The sequence below is a fragment of the Nycticebus coucang genome, chromosome 7 (assembly GCF_027406575.1).
Source record: "Nycticebus coucang isolate mNycCou1 chromosome 7, mNycCou1.pri, whole genome shotgun sequence".
In the NCBI taxonomy this organism is placed as follows: Eukaryota; Metazoa; Chordata; class Mammalia; order Primates; family Lorisidae; genus Nycticebus; species Nycticebus coucang.
Window position 1 is genome coordinate 123,872,761 of NC_069786.1, and position 20,917 is coordinate 123,893,677.

The window sequence follows — 20,917 nt, forward strand, 5'->3', positions numbered from 1 at the left end:
ACTGGGGAAAGATTTTATAACAAAGCCTTCAGCGGCCATTGCCACAATAGCAAAAATTAACAAATGGGACTTAATTAAGCTGAAAAGCTTCTGCACAGCTAAGGACACAACAGATAAAGCAAAAGGACAACCTTCAGAATGGGAAACGATAGTTGTAGGGTATGAATCTGACAGAAGGTTGAGAACTAAAATCTACAGAGAACTCAAATTAAAATAAAAAAATAAATCAAATTAATCAACAAAGAGTATATAATCTCATCTACCACTGGGAAAAAGGTATGAACAGAATCCTCTCTGATAAAGACAGATGAATGGCTCACAAGCATTTGCAAAAATGCTCACCATTCCTGATCGTCAGAGAAATGCAAATCAAAAACACCCTAAGATATCACCTATCCCCAATAAGAATGGCCCACGTCACAAAAATCTCAAAGCTGCACATACTGGCATGGATGTGGAGAGAGAGAAAGGAAGGATTTTTACATTTGGAGGGACTGCAAACCAATACAACTTTTTTGGAAGGAAGTATGGGGACTCCTCAAAAACCTCAAATTAGACCTTCCATTTGATCCTGCAATCCCATTATTAGGCATCTACTCAGAAGAAAAAAAAGTCCTTTTATCATAAGGACATTTGCACTAGACTGTTTATCACAGCTCAATTTACAATTGCCCAAATGTGAAAACAATCTAAATGTCCACCAACCCAGGAATGGATTAACAAGCTGTGGTATATGTATACCATGGAATACTATTTGACCATTAAAAAGATGAAGACTTTGCATTTTTTCTATTACCCTGGATGGAGGTGGAACACATTCTTCTTAGTAAAGCATCACAAGAATGAAGAAGCAAGAATCCAATGTACTCTATTCTAATATGAAGGCAGTAGATGAGCTAATACACACCCTCATAAGAGAAAAACTCAAATCAATTCAAGGTGGTGGCAGGGGAATGGGAGATCAGGGAGGGAGGAGAAGGGAGAGGGATGAGAGTTATGGTATATGACACACCTCTTAGGGGCAGGACACAGAACTTAAGGAAAATAAATGCTCTGAGAACACAGGATTTCAGGAAGACAGTCATGTCCTCAACTGACAATTTTAAAACATTTGCTGTTTGGGATATAAAGAAAGCATGAGAGAAACAGGTATGAAGCTGGAGGAAAGGGCTCCATGCCACTATTTAATTTTCTTCAATTCACAAATTCCAATGGGTGATATTTTGAGTAAATCCATAGGTGATATATTTGTTTGAGTAAATTCATAGGTGATATTTGTTTGCTTTTTCTTTTTTGTTTTAATTTTCTTGATTTCCTTAACTATTATACTCTCATTTTCTTTTACAGCCTTGTTGATAAGGATAGGGGTTAATTTGTTATCTTAGATAATGCCACTAACTGTTACTGCCATCTAATCTAGAGAAAGAAGCCCCATCTCCTTCTTATATTCAAAGAACCAAATATTTTATCTAGATTAGCACATGCTTAGAAGGCTTTGCAGACTTCACAACATCTTTTGCTGATATTGCTCCATTCTTTATCTTAAAGTTATCTTTTTGGTGCAGTGCAGTATAAAATTTGGTATTTTATTCTGATACTGTCTTCACAATAATTCTTCAACTTCAGTAGTCTATTTTTTAAGGAGAATTTCAGTAATAATGCATGTCCAATGCCCTCTACTCAGCAGCCATGGCCTGGAGGTGAAACTGGTTGGTTTTACTAACCAAGAATTGCTGGGTCACCCATGCCCCTTTCATTTCTCTCATATTTCTTCGTTAATTACAAGGTTAACATTCATTATGTTTTTTTCTTTTCTTCTTCTTTTAAAATATATTTCCTCAAATGGGGGCTCATCACTCCAAGGTTCTTCATTAAAAAAAAAAAAAACTGATTAGGCTTGGCTCCCATAGCTCAGGGGTTAGGGCACCAGCCACATGTACTGGGACTGATGAGTTCCAACCCGGCCCAGGCCAGCTAAAATTAAAAAAAGAAAAGAAAAAATAGCTGTGGCAGGCGCCTGTAGTCCCAGCTACTCGGGAGGCTGAAGCAGGAGAATCACTTGATTACTTGAGCCCAGAAGTTTGAGGTTGCTCTGAGCTATGACGCCACCGCACTCCATCAAGGGCGACATAGTAAAACTGTCTCAAAAAAAAAAAAAAAACTGATTAGAAGCTTAGGAATATTAGCATTGTGTGCACTGGGAAAATATGAGCTAATTTGAACTCAAGAAATTTGTAAGTATGTCCCTACCAGGGCTGTTGCTTCTACATATGGGCAGAGGGTCACTCATAGTAGAATTATCTGGGCACTTGTTACAATCAAAACTCCCTCTAGCCCACCTTTCCTCCTACTATGTTATGTCCCCTGAAAGTCCACGTACACTTCCACCATTTTCCACCCCCACGCCCATGAGTTTTATGTAAACTAAGTTTTGAAAATCACTCATTGGCCAATCTCATTATTGATGAGGATATTATGAAATATATGCAGGATTGACCACCAGCAATGGCTACAAGTCTGGTCAACAGTTTTATGCTGAAATATTTTACTGCAGTTACTTCAAAACTTTTGAACATAACCTGCCCTGAAAATACATTTACACATAGTACCTCAACTTCCTCCCCACACACACATTCACAACTGAATATAATTTACCCTTACTACCTACAAAGCCTTTTTAACTCTCTTTCTTTTTTCTTTTCTCACTCCTTCTCCCTCTCTCAATCTCATACTCTTTCTTCTTTTAATGCTTGCTAAGACCCTGTATTAATTTCCCAGTATGGCAGAGTGACATGACCTACAATTTCAAAACACTGCTCAGTATTTCTGAATTCAGAAGCAAAACAATGATTATCTTAAGATCTTTGGTTGCACCATTCATAGAACTCCTAAGAAGGAAATTCACAAAGCTTTCAATGGATTCCAGCTCACTTAAATACTATTATTTTTAGTACCAACTAAGAATAATTTTTCCATTGCTTTTTTCTTAACTAGTAGCCAGTCTGTACCTACTAAGCAATAAAATCTGATGCACTCGCAATTTTTCATGCATCTTTACAATGAAATCTGAAGATAGATGAATGCAAATTAAAAACATTAATTGTAATTCGGTTACTATTTTTCTTAAAATAGACACTTATTATCACTTTCCATTATTATTTTTTATAATATTGAGCTAATGTCATTTACTATATGACATTACTATAATGTCAGTAATAATGCATGTCCAATGCCCTCTACTCAGCAGCCATGGCCTGGAGGTGAAACTGGTTGGTTTTACTAACCAAGAATTGCTGGGTCACCCATGCCCCTTTCAGGGGCATTTACTATATGACATTAGCTCAATATTTGGAGGAGAAATATTGGGGGAGAAATGTGGCATTATAAATTCATTTAAAATATATTCACATAAATTTGTATGCATTTTAGTTGTTTGGGGTACTTTTGGGGGGGTTGTTTTGTTTTTGTTTTTTGCTTGCACACTTGATGTCCTGAAAGTATGCATTAGTTTGGGATTAAGGCTAAAGGAGAAAAAGGAATGTCCTATTTTATGAAGAAATTTTTAATTACAAAAAATTTATAAAATGAATCACTTATTAGTAATTTAAATCATTTGTTGTATTAATATTAATTGTATTAATTTCAATTAGTTTTATTAATAACATTAATTTCATTAAAAACAGTAATTAAATTATTTTATTAGTAACATTAATCTCATAATTTTAACATCATTAAAATATTGCCCATTTTGTATTTTTTAATTTACCAAACATAAATTTTTCTGATTTCTAGGAAACTAAATTTTAAGGGCAAATTTCCATTTATTCCTTCAACCAATACTAGGGGGCATTTACTACCCTGTTTCCCCAAAAATAAGACAGTGTCTTATTTTAAGGTGTGCTCCCAAAGATGCACTAGGTCTTATTTTCAGGGGACATCTTATCGTTCCTGTAAGTAGGTCTTATTTTCGGAGGATGTCTTATTTTCGGGAAAACGGGGTATGCATCAGTTACTATTCAGAGGTGAACTAATTAGTACTGAAAAATGAAGACTGTTCCATGCAGAGGAAGCAGCTGCTGCAGAAGGCCCAAATGGGAGCCAGTTGGGATATTCAAGAAGTATTAGGGAGGAAAGTGTGGTGGAAGCTGACTGAGAAAGGGGAGAATAGGAGGAAGGAAGCCTAGTGAGGTAACAGTGGGCCATAGTACGGACTTTGGTTTTTACTCTGAATGAGATAGGAAACCACGGGAGGGTGTTTAACAGAGCAGTGACATACTCTGACATATTTTAAAGACATGCCAGCAGCTCTGTTAGACTATTAAGGGAAGAAGGAAAGAATAAGGGCAGAAGCGAGTGGACCTATTAAAAGGCTGTTGCACAAATACGGTCAAGAGATGATGGTCATCAGTACAAATGGTGAGACGTGGTCAAATTCTAAATATATTCTGAAAATGGCATCAGCAGGGTTTACAGGTGGTTTGGATGTGAGGTGGAAGAAAAAGAATAGAGGATGACCCTAAGTGTTTTTACCTTTACAACTGGAAAGACACTTCCATCAGCCGAGACACTATATAGTTTTCTATTGCTAGGTTAGCAAATTACTCCAAAGGAAGTATTATAAAATTCAACCATTTTATTACCCCCTAAGATTTTATGGGTCAAGAATTCAGACAGGTGACAGTGGGGATGGCTTATCTCTGTTCCATGTTGTTGGGGCCCCAGCTGGATGGTTAAAATGGCTTTTGACTTGAATGGCTGTAGCCTGGCATCATTTGAAACTTTCTTCATTCATGCGTCTGGCACCTGGGCCAGGATGACTGACAGCTGGATCAACCAGAATACTTAGCACCTGGAATCTCCACATGTCATGAGCTTTTCACAGCATGGACACTAGATTCCAAAGGGGAGTGTCTTCAGAGAGACCATCTCAAGAGCAGATATTCCAAGAGGGCACTTCTAGAGAATGAGTGTTCCGGGAAGAAGTTGTGTAGCCTTAGATGATCTCACCTCCGAAGTCACAGAGCTTCATTTCTATTGTATGTAGTCTAATGGTCAAAGCAAGCCCAGCCAGATTAAAGGGGCAGGAACCTAAGCCACAGTTCTTAATGGGAAGAATATTAAAAAAAATTGTAGCCATTTTTTTTGAAAACTACTGTAGATTGAAGGATTGTGGATGAGTAGGAATAGGGGATGTGAGGGAAAAGATCAGGAGCTTTGTTCTGGACATGTTGAGTTCCAGGCACTTACTGAAACTCCAAATGGAGAACCACGATAATACAGTGCCAATATAGCCCTTTGCATTTGTGCAACTGGAATTAAAAAGATGAGTCTTAGATGAAGGCATAAGTGTGAAGTTTCTGCACAAGGCAAGATTTAAAGTTCATAATACCAGATAAAATCATCAAGAGAGAAAAGCATCGGCAGAGAAAAGAATATGACAATGATGCCTGCAAAGGAGGCTGAGAAGAATAACCAGTAAAATTGCCTTTTTTAGGCAAAGGGACAAGAGAGTGAGCAACTGAGTCAATTGGTGCTGATGGACAAGTCAGAGGAACACTTGGAATGGGAATGGGCTTTAATGTCACTGTGTTCATATTATGTGTAAGACAGATTAGCATTGGTCTCACATGCACACAAACTGTTTGGGATATGATTGGATTCTTTAGTGAAATCTTAAGAATTCAACACACTCCTCAGCTGTATACAGTAAATCTGAGTGTTTATATGGATAATTATGGCAACAAATCTCATATTTCATAAATAACCTTAACTTGAAAAATATGCAGTGAGGGTAGAGATGCTAAAGTACATTGGATGTTATATTTAGTTAATTTTCATCATGCACTTTAGCATTTTTCCCTCTAAGACTTACTCTAGGCATTCTTAAAATTTTGAGAGAGAGAGGGCGGCGCCTGTGGCTCAAGCAGTAGGGCGCCGGTCCCATACGCCGGAGGTGGCGGGTTCAAACCCTGCCCCGGCCAAAAAAAAAAAAAAAAAAAGACTTTGGGCGGCGCCTGTGGCTCAGCGGGTAGGGCGCTGGTCCCATATGCCGGAGGTGGCGGGTTCAAACCCAGCCCCGGCCAAATTAAAAAAAAAAAAAAAAATTTTGAGAGAGAAACAGAGGGAGAGATATTCATAGAAATACTGAGATGATATGCTCTCATTTTTATCTTTTCTTTATATTTTAGATAAAAGTTTATTTCTAGAAATCCATTTCTAGAATTATTAGACTTTACTAATTAAAAAATTTCCCAAATAACAGATAATAGATGTCCCTTTTATTTTTAATTACTTTAAAAATTCAAAAAATAAAAAATTTAATTAAATGCATTCAAAGGGCAAATATTAATTCAATGCCTAGGTTTAAGTGGGAAATTATGGAATAAAATTTTATTTAAAATGCTTCACTACCCAACATATAATAATGTAAAATAAAAATTATTATATCCTTGGCAGAGTACACAATTTACAAAAGTGCAAAACCCATAACTCTTAGAATATTTATAGAACTACAAAATACAGTTGACTTTGGAACAATGAGGGAGTTAGAAGTGCTCACCCCGCAAAATAAAAAATCGGAATACAATTTTTGTCTCTCTAAAAATTAACTACTGATAACCTACTATTAACTGGAAGCCTTACCAATAACATAAACATTGATTAACATGTATTTCATATGTTTTATGTATTATATTCTGCATTATTACAACAAAGGAAACTAGAGAAAAAAAATTATAAAGAAGAGAATCTATTTACTATTCATTAATGTAAATGGACCGTCATAAAGAACTCCGTTCTCATCATCGTCACATTGAATAGGCTGAAGAAGATGAGGAAGCATCTTGCTGTCTCAGGGATGGCAGAAGTAGCAGGAAATGAACAACCAATGTTGTTCCAGGATCAACTGTATACTCAAACACATCCCTATGGATTAGGAAATTTAAGTTACTATTGTTTTAGTTTTGCAATTTTTTAATCATAGTATATAAGCAAAAATAAATCAAATACATGTACTACTTGTTACATGTCAACTAAGAATGGCAGGTGACCTGTCCCGCCTCTGCCCTATGGGGATCCCACTTATGCATGTGGATGTTCGCTCAAATTAGCAATGCCTCCAACAAAATTGCTTGTTTTCTTCCTGTTTGTCCAAGGTTGGTTGTGGTTTACTTGTTGGTAACTCTGAACATGTAAAAGTTGCCCAAACAAAAGCCCTTTCTTTTCTCTCTCAACAGCCTTTTCACTTTTTCTAGCCCCAATTTTCCTTCTCATCACATTTCTACTGACTGTAAAAGAGAACACAAGGGGTAGTTCAGGACCACGGAGAGCGTGAGGAAGGGGAACTACTAACATGTCTTAGTCATGTAGATGGGAGAGGAGATGATCTTGGAATTGTGTTTTTTTGTTGTTATTTTTTTTTTCTGTAGAGACAGAGTCTCACTGTACCGCCACGGCTCACAGCCCCTCTAACTCTTGGGCTTACGCCATTCTCTTGCCTCAGCCTCCCGAGCAGCTGGGACTACAGGCGCCCGCCACAACGCCTGGCTATTTTTTTGTTGCAGTTTGGCCAGGGCTGGGTTTGAACCCGCCACCCTCGGCATATGGGGCCGGCGCCCTACTCACTGAGCCACAGGCGCCGCCCCATCTTGGAATTGTTGATGGTCAACTTTCATTTAAAGGACATTATTATTAAAAAAAAAAAAAAAAAAAGTGGAATTTTGACTTCCTGAAGTGTGTAAGGAGTGATTTTCCTGAACATTCACCTGGTGCTTTGTAAAATTCTCCATTTAATTCTACCTAGTGACAGATGAGTGGACCCTGAAAGTAGAAATAGCCATAAGTTTGCCAGCGCAAAATGTCTTTTGAAGTTTCACATTTATAGTTTGCTACCATTTGTGTAAAGTTTCATAGGTTTGACAATTATGGGACTCATTAGTCTGCCATAAAAGACTTAAATGGTACAGAGATAGCAGGGTTTAGAGTGGACAAGTAGAGAAAATCCATGGGAGCTTTAGTTCTGGAGGTCTCTAGAACTCCCTGGCAACCTGCAGCTCACCTTTCAGTTATGTGAACTACCCAGAATCCTTTCAATAATTATCCCTTCCCCTTTCAATCTTCCTTAAGTTAGTTTCATTGGAGTTTTGTCACTGGCAATTGAGTGTGTCCTACTAATGCAGATAGGTTGATAAAGAAGAAGGGAATTCTAGACTAGTAGTACAACAAGATTACAGGCATGGAGGCAGGAATGTGTGTGACGGGGTTTTCCAGGACACTGAGAAAACTAGCTTAAGACAGTGGAGGGGTTTGTAAGGAATGCATTTAAATAGTCTTTTCAGAGGGTAGTTGAACAAGAACTATACAAATTTCAAATGTATATGCCATTCGACCCAGCAATTCCCCTTCTAGCAATGAATTCTACAGTAATAATTAGGCAAAGATATTCACTGACATGTTATTTTGTCATAGAAAATGACTGAAAACAATGTGTACGCCCATCAATAGAGAACCTGGTAAATAATTTACAGTACCTTTCCTATTAAAATACCACCTAGCCATGGAAGTTAATTTAGTATATTTATATAAGCCAATATGGAATAATACCCACAGGAAAAAAAACAGGGTAGAGAACTATATCATAAATATTCTCATTTATGTTTTTTTTTTTTCAAAAAGCACATGTATGCTTTCATATACATAAAAAATTCTAGAAGGGCAGACAAGGAATCTTAGCAGTGATTTTCCCTGGGAGAAGCACTCACTGTCCATTTTTTATATTGTCTTGTATTATTTGGGTTTTTAAAACCACATTCATGTATTACTACTTGAGTTAAGTCACTATAACTAAATATGATTAAATTATAGAGGAATTACAAACATTAAAGATGTATATTCATAGTTACTACTTGCTGAGGAATCGCTATGCAGGCGCTGTTTCAAGCTCTACATAAAATATTGTTTCATATAATATATATAATATTGCTCTCAAAACTCACAGAGACTCTCTGAGGCAGATGTTATCCTCAAATTGCACACGAGGCTGCTGAAATTCAAAGAATAATGATGCTATGATTCCATACTCTTCTCTGAAGCCCTAGTGTTTAACCATTGTCCTTTTTGCTACCCAGTGCTGAACTGACTTTGCTGCAATACCCCCAAGGAGTTTGTATTCCTGGGTATACAAATGAAATTTTCTACAAGTCTATCAGTGACATCTAATAAAAGCTTCATGGCTTCTGACAAAACAAGTCACTAAATAAACTTTTCCTACTGTATGAAGTGCTTAGATTGGATGTAGTTCTTTCCTTGAACTGGCTGTTAAAGGTAAATCCCACCTCGAACATTTCTCCAGACAGCCATGTATAACAGAGGTTTCTCTCCCCAGCAGTGTGAGCCACAGAATCAGGACCATGACGCAGTCGGACCTTCACACCAGATCACCCTTGTTGGTTTTGAAGGATGGATTTTTAAAAAGAGGAGATTGGAGGCAGAGACGCTACTGATGTGGAAATTTATTGGGTGTCTACTCGGAATTAACTTTTTTCACCTTTTTCCAGGGGTACACTGTTTGTTATCCTGGGGGTCAATTCACAGAATGGCAGTAAGTTTAGGCCTTGGATCCAGATTGCCCTGGTTTGCCCATCTCTGCCACTTACCATCACTTTAAATGTGGACAACTTATTTAAGCTCCTTTGTGCCACATGTTTCAATAACATGGGAATAATAATAGCATCTTACCAAGTTGTTGTGGGGGTTTAAACAGTATTACCAATGTTCAATACATATTAGCCATCCTCCTCATTACTGCTGTTGTCCTCAGCCCCGTGTTTTTAAGAGATGGGATTACTTGAACCCGTCCTAATGTCCCCACGGGGGGACAGCACACAGGGCTGAGCACAGAGTGGTGGAATCACAGACTTTTCACAGAAATTTTACCTCTGAAAAAAAGAGGCAAGAGCAGCTTGACTTTTACCTTAATGACTTCTACCTTGACTTCTTAAGTATCACAATGTCACCAGTGATGATTTGTATTTACGTGCTCTCTAAGAGTATAGAGTTTGTCTGATCAGGTCTCTGCTGTCTTTAGGTTACCAATAAATATGAGTTAAATAAAGTGGGCTGGAGAAAGCATTCAGGAATGAGAGTATATGAATGACAGCAAGAAAGTCATAGGAAAAGCAAGGATTCTATGAGGACTGGTGTAAAGGAACTCGAAGTCATGTCTGCAAGAGAGATGCTGAGTTTGAAGCGTTCAGCATGCAGCAACCATCACCACAGCCATTACAAGAAGTGGCAACCGCAGGCTCTTGGAGGGGAAGAAGAGTGTCCTCTTCATCTGAGAAGCATTCAGAGCATCTAGTTCCACATTTGGGATGTAGCAGGCATTCAGAATTCAATTGAAGGATGAAATATTATTAAATAATCTTGTGGGCCTACATAGATGACTTCGAATATAGATCAGAAATTTTGGACTAATTTTGTCAGTAATGAAGAGTCTTTATGACCAACAGGGGAAATAACATAAGCAGATCTGGGAAAAAGAATAAAATGGAAACCTTGAGGAAGGGTAGGTTAGTTAGGATTCTCTTTCGATAGACATCATGAGATCGTGAGGGTTTCGGGCTTGTATGGTGGAAATAGACAGGAAGGACCATCTCCTCCTCTGAAGAAACTGAATGTTTGGGACAATGGTAAAAGAACAGTCAAAGATGACGGATTTTAATCCTGAGTGACCAGTAGGCTGGTGGGACATCTACTCACTCTCCACCCCAGAAACTTTACTACTCACAGCAAAAACAGCCATAAATCAGTATGTTTATGCCAGTTCCCTATCCCCCTCAGGTCCATGAGGGGGTACAGGTGGCAGGTGGATGCTGTACACGGGATGAACTGCAGTGCAGAGAGGAGTCCAGAGCCACAGGCCCAGAAAACAGCACACTGGGAGCTGTGAGACTCCCCGTTGTCTCTATGACCAGCTGCAGAAGCTGCTCAGTATCAGGAGACACATCAGCCTGCAGCCTGGCCACTCAGCAAGAATGTCCAGAGCCTGCTTTAGGCCCATGACAGTACCCTTCCCAACACCATTCTTTTAAAGTTCACACATCTAATTACTCTTCAGGTATAGTTGGCCTGAATTTATTGTATTTTGTTTTCCCAAACCTAACCTAATTATTTTTTCCTCCCCATTCTCCTTATCCATGAACTCTAATTATTGGTAACTTAGAAAACATTGGTTTTCTTAATGTAATTTCCCACCGATAGTTATGTAGCAAGTTCATTTCTATAATGAGCACATTGAAATTATTTTTCTATCTTCTAAAATAATACTTTTGTCATGAACAGTTTCCTAGCATCTGCCATTTGTAATCTCACTTCTCATCTAGTTTGGGGCTTCTCTTTTCTAAAATAAAGATTAACACATATGATAATACAGTTATTCTACATTTCATCCAAACTTTAAAAATGCATTGAATATTTTACTTCTTAATTCCTGTAGGTAACATAAAAGCATTTTGGAATTTTTTACAGCATATCAACGTTGATTGATTTCTAAAGACCAGGAAATCTACCTATATAACAGAAGACAAAAGTAAAGATTAGAATTTGCATTTTTTATTCCACTCCATTGATTCTGGCTCAGGCTATTTCTGGTAAGTGTGTACTATGGAGTGAAAATGGTATTTGAAAAGTTGTCACCATATTTCTAGCGAAACCAAAGTTTCTTATTCCGTTTCCTCAATAAAAGAAGACTAAATTTCCCGGGAGGTCTTCAAAGAACCATTTTTAGGACTCTGGCTAGCAAGGGTTAATTTTTGTCTTTCTAAGTTATAATATATTCATGGGTCTTCTAGACATTAAAATAGAGGTCAGCAATTTGGGGTGGAGGAGTAGAAAATAAAAGAGCCTGTTTATAGCTTTAAATTTTTTTACATTTTAAATTAATTGCCCCTTCACTGTGTCTCTGGTTTGTGACATGCTGCTGATGCCACATCTGTAACTGTGTAGGTGAAGCTGCCTTTGTCAAAGCATCTGGCTTCAGCTAGGAGTTGGATTTAATGACATTATGCTGACTTGCAGGCTACAAAGCCTCTGATTAAGGGTCATCACATCTGGCATTCGATTCAATGTCAGCAGCTGATGTTCTTTTCACCTTCTTCCCTGTGAACTTAACCTAGTATTTCTAAGGATATTATATAGTACCATCTTGCTGACTTAGACTAGGCAGTGACAAATGGAATGTTACTTCACCTCTGCTGGGGTGAATTCAAGACCCATCACTGTGCCCAGAAACCCAATAGCATATTTGTGAATATTCTGAACTGTAAGCCTGGTTGCGTTAACAAGAATAGTATGGAAATGATGAAAAATACAAGCTGTGCAAAAAATTATCAGTTCATCTTCGAGAGAAGGTTACCTTAGAGGTCATAAACTTCTTTTGTCTAAAGATGCTTAGAGGGGCTTCAGAAACAGCCTATTTATGGTCTAGACCATAAATAAAACCTTTAAATAAAAAGATTTGTTCTGTAAATTTCAGATTCAAGAGGCTGAACTTAAGGTCCTAGAAGGCCATGTGTGGCCTTAAGGCAGCGGGTTCCCCACCCCTGGTCTAGGCTAAGGGATGAATCATATCTTAAACTGTGCCTCATATCCAAGATTCTGTTGTTTACTGTTTATAAACAAAAGATAGAAAGCACAGGTCTAGTGCCTGTTTCTGATCTCCATGCTTTTAAAGGACAGCTTGCATTTTGGTTCATTGTTCACTGAAGCAAAATAACAATTTACATTTCAATTGTGGTTTCCCCTAGACACACTAAAATGTATACTTCTTTGAACATGTCAGCCTATCAGCATTTTATACAGCTAATTTTTCTAGTGTCTACAATGGTGTGACATACCATCCGTAGCAGCTTGAGATACTATTTTTGTCTTATGAAAGAGTGCACAATGAGCTATAAACTTCTAATAATAAGTTTACTCCCAAAGTTTAAGATCAAGAAATGTCAGCAGTTATATTAATCCTTTGGGGATGGGCTCATTTGGTCAATGTCATCAAATAACTTCCTGAGAGCTAACAATTAGTTCAGTTATTGGCTTTACTAAAATGCCTCAAGGGTTAAAGTAAATGATTGTTCAGTTCAGTCATAGACGGTTATCTGGTGGCTTAGTTGACAGTGTTCTGATTACTGCATTATAGTGGTAGTCAATCAAAAATTACTTACTGGGTACTGATCAGGTATATTGCACTGAACTTAGTAGGGAGCCAAGAGGAAATAACCCTATGGTATTCGCTAAAAGAAGATATATACTGAGCAATCATGAAAACAGAAGCCAGTGAGGTAGACATTTGTCATCATGAAGTATCAACTTGTAACTATTTAATTAAATGACCCGAATGCACAGATTTGTTCTGAATTTACTACCAAGCTGGGATCCAAAGGACCCAAAACTTCCTATCTTTAAATTGGAGCTGTCTCTGCCTGGGAGACTAGACAAGATGCAGAAGTCTAGCAGTTCAATAACACTGTAGACTTTATCTTTCTCAAAGGCAGAAACTCCATTAATACTTGCACTACAATCATCTGAGGTTTGTCTGCTCACACAAAGCCAGATTCCTAGGACCCACAAGACACCTAATACATGCAAATCTCACACATCCTTTTTAATAAGCTCTTAATTATGGAGTAGGCAGTATACAGTTGACACATTGGAAATATACTTAACATGTATCTGTTTTGCATATATCCGTAAGTCTTTCCTGTTTGTATTGGTAAAGTAAAAGGTTGTATAAAGCCTCGCTTAGAAGTATAAGAATTCAGAATGATGATATAATTTTAAAGTATTATTTCTATTATTATTTGTCTTATTTCTTTAAATCAGAACTTGTAAATTTCTGGCCTGCTGTCCAGATGTGGTTGGTCGGTAGCTGGTCTTTGTTATTGGTCCAAACAACACTTAAAAAATTAATGGCCAACTTTAAAACTAGAAGCTAATACAACAAAATCTGAAATTCTAGTTTCTCTTTAAAAAGCAGGTGATCTGAGAGCACTGGGCCCAATTTCCACATGGCCTCGGTCAGCAGCTGCCCCTTGCAAGGGCCATTTTGCCATAATCCCATGACTCTGGATGATCTCCTTGACACTACGGACAAATGTCAGTGGCCATTTATCACCACAGTGCTTCACATCCTTTCTTCCACCCGCCCACTAGACGCATTTATATCACCTGCCTAGATCCTCTAAGCACTTGAGTTTATGACCCCTATCTTAAGGATACTTCAAAACCAATTGGTTTTGAACAGTATTTGATGATGAAGACAGATATTCCACATGCAGGCTTGTTCGACTGCATTCCTCTGGGATACCCATACTATGCTCCTGGGCAGATTCTGGGCTAATTCATTTACAGAATACCCATTAATCAAAAGAAGGTCCAATCTAACTCAAGTCTTTCTGGGAGGCTACACAATTTCCCATGTCTAATTGATGTGCATATTTTATTTTGCACGTATTTTCTGCAACAAAAGGACAAATACTGCTTAAAAGCCTGTTGTTTTACAGAAAACACAGTTGTGTACAGTATTGGACCAAAATTGTAAATAATTATTTTAAAAAACATTCAAAAGAATTCATCATTGTGTAATGATGATGTGTCAATGTAGGTTCATCAGTTGTAACAAATGTACACTCTGGCTGGGACGTCCGGCTGAATATGTGGAGGGGCAGGAGTCATATGGGAAATCTCTGTCTTTTCCTCTTAATTTTGCTGTGAACCTAAAATTGCTCTTAAAAAAGGTCTTAAATTTCACATGAAATCAATCATTTGTGTTTAACAGTCCAGGAAGATTCTGGTCATCATGTCCCATGTTTCTTCCATTTCATAAAAACATAGTTAAAAATATTTCATATTATTTCTCAGTAGAACCTTGAAAATTGAACATGTTGCCTTTTCCAAGGATCAAATGTAACTTTAATAAGCCTTTTCTCTCATTATTTTCACTGCCTTGATTATGCACACTGAAATACGTCTCAAGAAAATTAAAAGTAACAATCTGTTAGTATATTAAGTCCCGGCTTATTGAAATATGGTTATCATTTTTCTCCTGCAACTTGGATCTCTCTTTTAGCTGGGGCAGTTGAAGATCCGTGGCTGTATTCATGGTGCTTTAGGTTTTAGTTTCAAGTCTCTCACTTGAACTAGTTACTTTGTTTTAGATGTTCTCTTATTTGAAAAATAATCCTACTCATAGACACATTAAGAGGATGTGTGTAGTTTGATGGATAAAGTACATGGCACAAATTCAATAAACAGTGAGGGCAAATTATTTTCTGTACTGACTAAACAGTATTTTCATGACACCTAAGAAAAAGTCTTTTAAAAAGTAGTTAGGAGATACCTGTTTTGATTTTTCTTTTAAGCAGCTTTATTTACTCAACAAAAGAAAAGATAATTTTTTTTTCCATGACAAAATCTAGTTTAGGCTAATAGCTAGTTCGCCTAACTTCTTCATCTAATGAAGTGTTAGCCTAACACTTCATCTTCCTTAGTCTTATATTTCCTAGGTGCAGACTCTAAAGAATTCCATAGAAAACCTGAAAAGCTATTAACACAGATTGAAAGGGAGTTTACAGAAAGTTAACTGGCATGTCAAAGAATAGTGTTGAAGAAATAGGGCCTGTGACAGCAACCCCTGCATCAGGCAGATCCTTTCTCTCCTCCTTCAGGTTTCTGGCACCCCCACTCCCTTTTTTCTCTGCTGCTTCTGCTTCAGTTTTTCTCCTCAAAGCAGAAAATGGAATATGAACAATGGAAAAGTTGATATTATAGTTAACTTGTTTTTAAACCTTTACTGTGTGCCAGTCACTGAACTATAAATTTTATTTGTCTTGTCTCAATTAATTCCGATAAAGAACCACAGAGAAAGGAGCTATTACTCCATTTCTGAGGTTGGTCAGCTCACCCAGTTGCTAGGCTGGGGTTGGGACCAAAGCTCGGGTGTGTTAGACTTTAAACCACGTATAAGCACAATAGTGATTAGCAGTGTTATGTGTATGTATATATATTTAAAAGCAATTTAGGAACTTTTAATATTTTTCTATTAGTAAGAAGGAACTTGTTCTTTGTGTTGGTTTCACAATTATTGACTTCTTTTTTTTTTTGCAGTTTTTGGCTGGGGTCAGGATTGAACCCGCCACCTCCAGTATATGGGGCCAGTGCCCTACTCCTTTGAGCCACAGGCACCATCCCCAATTATTTACTTTTTTAAGTTGTACTTCCCCCACACACACACCCATGACTTACTGGCTTTCAATGGATAGAAATGTTTGAAGCTTTTGCTCTGAATTGTTTTGCTTTTATAAAGAGGCATTTTTCTATAATTAAGGAGTTTTCATTGTCCAGAGCTATAATTCCTCTTAAAAATATTGTAACACAAGACATTTATTAAGTAATTGTGAGGTGTAGTTTACTGACCACTTCTTGGTTCTATTTTCTTCATTCTGAAATATAGCAAAGCTGTGTGTTTCACTCCTTCCACTTTACTACACTGTTGTTGGGCTCCAAAAGTCAAGCCCCATGTCGGGCACAAATGTCTGGGTCCCATCCTGGGGGCAGGGTTCACTAAGACCTCTGGAAACTGGCTGCAACCGACTGAAGAAATATAGAGTTAGAAATGTTGGTAAAGGAAGATATGGTAGAAATGAAGGTGGGAGCTCAGGGGTCCATTGCCTGTTTATGGGCTTCTGGCAATGGCAATGGCACCAAGTGTTTGCTCCACTCTGTTTTTCTTGAAGTCTATTTGCCCAGAGGTAAGATGAGAGAGGGAACAAAGATGTCAGCAGTTTCTCTGATTGATCATATCCGCTCCTATTGTTATTATTATTAACCTTAAGGGTAGCCTTGAGAAATCTGAAATCTGAGCCTTGTATTGTGAAAGCCTCCCACTTGAGATCACATACATATTTCTAGGGAGGTGTTATACTCTGCTAGTTCTCTGTGGAGTAAAATGCCACTGGCATTAATCTCCTCTGAGGAATCAGTGGGAGGGAGGAATTTTCCACCCATCACCACCACAGAAGATCTTCCTCTGCAATAAGGGATATAAGCTCTTCTGCCCATATCTCAAGGCTCAAGCTACTCCCTTGATCTCGGCCACAGGCAACTACAAATCTCTACAATGGGTATCTGTTTGGCCTATTTACTAGGCAAGAAATGACCCAGTTAATGTATCTTTCTAGGTCTTGTCATAGCCTTTTCTATGACTATTTTTCTTCAGAATGCTCACAGACCCAACAGGGATGTTTGTAAGCTGTATCCCCAACAGGCTAGGATTTCAGAAAAGGCAGGAAGGTTGCTAGCAATAGCTATCTTAAATGTCAACTAGCTGAATTTTCTTTGTTCCAACTCACTCAGTTTACTTTTCAACTACAAAACTTATAGACGTGATCAAGGAATACAGCAGCGTCTCAGGTTACAAAATCAACATTCATAAATTGGTAGCCTTTATATATACCAACAATAATCAAGCTGAAAAAAACAGTTAAGGACTCTATTCCATTCACAGTAGTGCCAAAGAAGATGAAATAGTTGGGAGTTTATCTAACAAAGGACATGAAAGATCTCTATAAAGAGAACTATGGAACTTTCAGAAAAGAAATAGCTGAAAATGTTAACAAATGGAAAAACATACCATGCTCATGGCTGGAAACAAATCAACATTGTTAAAATGTCCATACTACCCAAAGCAATATACAATTTTAATGCAATCCCTATTAAAGCTCCACGGTCATACTTTAAAGATCTTGAAAAAATAATGCTTCATTTTATATGGAATCAGAAAAAACCTCGAATAGCCAAGATGTTACTCAGAAATAAAAACAAAGCAGGAGGAATCATGCAACCAGACCTCAGACTATACTATAAATTGATAGTGATCAAAACAACATGGTACTGGCACAAAAACAGAGAAGTAGATGTCTGGAACAGAATAGAGAATCAAGAGATGAATCCAGCTACTTACGTTATTTGATCTTTGACAAGCCAATTAAAAACATTCAGTGGGGAAAAGATTCCCTATTTAATACAAGGTGCTGGGTGAACTTGCTGGCTACCTGAAGACTGAAACTGGACCCACACCTTTCACCATTAACTAAGATAGACTCTCACTGGATTAAAGATTTAAACTTAAGATATGAAACTATAAAAATACTTTTACAGAAGAGAGTGCAGGGAAAACCCTCGAAGAAATCAGTCTGGGTGAGTATTTTATGAGGAGGATCCCCCGGGCAATTGAAGAAGCTTCGAAAATACACTACTGGGACATGATCAAACTAAAAAGCTTCTGCACAGCCAAGAACACAGTAAATAAAGCAAGCAAACAGCTGTCAGAATGGGAGAAGATATTTGCAGGTTATATCTCTGACAAAGGTTTAATAACCAGAATCCACAAAGAACTCAAACGTATAAGCAAGAAAAGAACAAGTGATCCCATCGCAGGCTGGGCAAGGGACTTGACAAACTTCTCTGAAGAAGACAGGCGCACGGCCTACAGACATATGAAAAATGCTCATCATTTTTAATCATCTCAGAAATGCAAATCAAAACTACTTTGAGATACCATCTAACTCCAGTAAGATTAGCCCATATCACAAAATCCCAAGACCAGAGATGTTGGCGTGGATGTGGAGAAAAGGGAACACTTCTACACTGCTGGTGAAAATGCCAATTAATACATTCCTTTTGGAAAGATGTTTGGAGAACACTTAGAGACCTAAAAATAGATTTGCCATTCAATCTTGTAATTCCTCTACTAGGCATATACCCAGAAGACCAAAAATCACATCATAACAAAGATATTTGTAACAGAATGTTTATTGCAGCCCAATTCATAATTGCTAAGTCATGGAAAAAACCCAAGTGCCCATCGATCCACGAATGGATTAATAAATTGTGGTATATGTACACTATGGAATATTATGCAGCCTTAAAGAATGATGGAGACTTTACCTCTTTCATGTTTACATGGATGGAGCTGGAACATATTCTTCTTAGTAAAGTATCTCAAGAATGGAAGAAAAAGTATCCAATGTACTCAGTCCTACTATGAAACTAATTTATGGCTTTCACATGAAAGCTATAATCCAGTTACAACCTAATAATAGGAGTAAGGGGGAAAGGGTGTGGAGGGAGGGGTGGAGGGGAGTGGAGGGAGGGTGATTGGTGGGATTACACCTGCAGTGCATCTTACAAGGGTATATGTGAAACTTAGTAAATGTAGAATGTAAATGTCTTAACGCCATAACTAAGAAAATGCCAGGAAGGCTATGTTGACTAATGTGATGAAAATGTGTCAAATGGTCTATAAAACCAGAGTATGGTGCCCCATGATCACATTAATGTACACAGCTATGATTTAATAATAATAATAAAAAAAAGAATGGGGTCTTTGGTCTCCATTCTCCCTGCACACTCTGTCAAAGCTTCATTTGAATCTATATGATTTTTTAAATGCTAAAAATTATGGTGATTCTTTCCCTATATCTCAAAATTTTACCTTTCCTTTGGCTCAGCAAGTCCTACTTCTCGTCACATTTTAATATCTTATTTCCTCCTTTGTCTTTTCATTAGCATGCTATTTACTATTTATTTATTTATTTATTCATTTATTTAGACAGTCTCAGTTTTTCACCCTGGGTAGAGGGCTGTGGCGTCATAGCTCACAACAACCTTAAACTATTAGGCTCACGTGATCCCCTTGCCTCAGCCTCTCGAGTAACTGGGATTACAAGTGCCTGCCACAAGGCCTGGCTATTTTAAAAATGAGAGTATTGCTCTTTCTCTGGAAGTACTGAGCTCAGGCAATCCACCTGTCTTGGTCTCCCTGAATGGTAGGATTACAGGTGTGAGCCACTGCACCCAGCCTTTACTTTTCATTTTAAAAGAGTTAAGATGAAAGTGATCTTAGAAATAATTTCACGTTATTCTCTCAAGTTATAGTTAAGAAAATTAAGTTTTAGATTTGAAGGGCTTACTGAAAATCATATTCTATAAAATTTTCAATTTTCTATGCTTTCTTCCTGATTGTAAGCCAAAAACAATTAGCTTACAGAAAGAAAAACCTCCATGTGTATTAGGCCCACAAATAGGGGGCCTAACTTTAAATGAAAGTTATTTTTACCATAGTCTATTAGACTCATACCTCTCCTCATTCTCCACCCACTCTGAGATACCTTGTCTCCTTTTGGCTTATATTCATTCAATCATGTAATTTTAAAGTTCTGGGATATTATTTAGTCAAATAAATTTAATTTTGTTAGGAAACTTGTTCTTTTGTGCACACGAAGAAAGGAATGTTTGCGTCACATTGACAGTTCAACTAAAAGGTCTAATGCTTTTTGCAGGCAGAATGGGAACCAAAGACCCCATTCTTGGCAAGGGAAAGCACCCCCAGGAAAAGGGGAAAATTAAAAAGCAAGCTAAGCAAGGCAGAACAAAGGAAAGCCAGCTAGTTTACCTTTAAACCAGCCACTGCCAAATTTCTTATCCGAGGAAGTTTCCTGCTTTTCTTAGAAGCTTGGCCTGTTGGGGATATAGCTTACTATCACCCTGCTGGGTCTGTAAACACTCTGAGGGAATAATGGCCATGGGGGAAGCTGTGTGCAAGGCCTAGCAAGAAATATTAACTAGGCCACCTCCTGCTCAGTTAACAGTCAAAGCAATTAACCATTGTAGAGATTTGTATTAGGCTGGGGTAGAGATCAAGGGAACAATTCGAGCCCTGAAATATAGGTAGGAGGGCTTATATCCCTTATTGCAGAGGAAGACCCTCTATGGTGGGTCTCTACCACCAATTCTTCAAAGGATATTGACACCAGTGGCATTTTACCCCACAGTGAATTAGCGGATATTATCACCCCCCTAAGAA